Source organism: Camelina sativa, unplaced genomic scaffold, assembly GCF_000633955.1.
Source record: "Camelina sativa cultivar DH55 unplaced genomic scaffold, Cs unpScaffold19729, whole genome shotgun sequence".
In the NCBI taxonomy this organism is placed as follows: domain Eukaryota; kingdom Viridiplantae; phylum Streptophyta; class Magnoliopsida; order Brassicales; family Brassicaceae; genus Camelina; species Camelina sativa.
The window spans coordinates 1-283 of NW_010940731.1; the positions used below are offsets into that span (position 1 = coordinate 1).

The 283-nt window shown below is 34.6% G+C and overlaps 1 long non-coding RNA gene across 1 annotated transcript; it reads right to left on the minus strand.

The window, feature by feature from the left end:
• Positions 1-42: 42 nt before the first annotated feature.
• On the minus strand, positions 43-283 carry LOC109132088. Its single transcript, XR_002037365.1, has 2 exons — positions 249-283; positions 43-135 (listed from the first exon to the last, which is right to left on the minus strand). It is a non-coding gene; the product is annotated as an uncharacterized LOC109132088 (long non-coding RNA).

Sequence of the window (283 nt, forward strand, 5' to 3'; positions counted from 1 at the left end):
AACTTCTTGAGATCTCTTCCTGATGCAATGTCCCTAAGAACAGTAAATCCACGGTTGATTTCAATTCTTAGTCCAGAAGCAAGCTGAAGAACAACTTCCTCGGGGATGTGAACTTCAGGGATATGAGGAGTTGTCCTGTAATACAAAATAAAAAAAAAAAAAATAAAAAATAAAAATCAGCTTTAACAGACCATGGATTAAACCTCAAATCTCACAATAACGATAAACATCCATCCATTAAAACTTACTTGTGAATAAAGGTACTAGCACTAGACCACAAGAA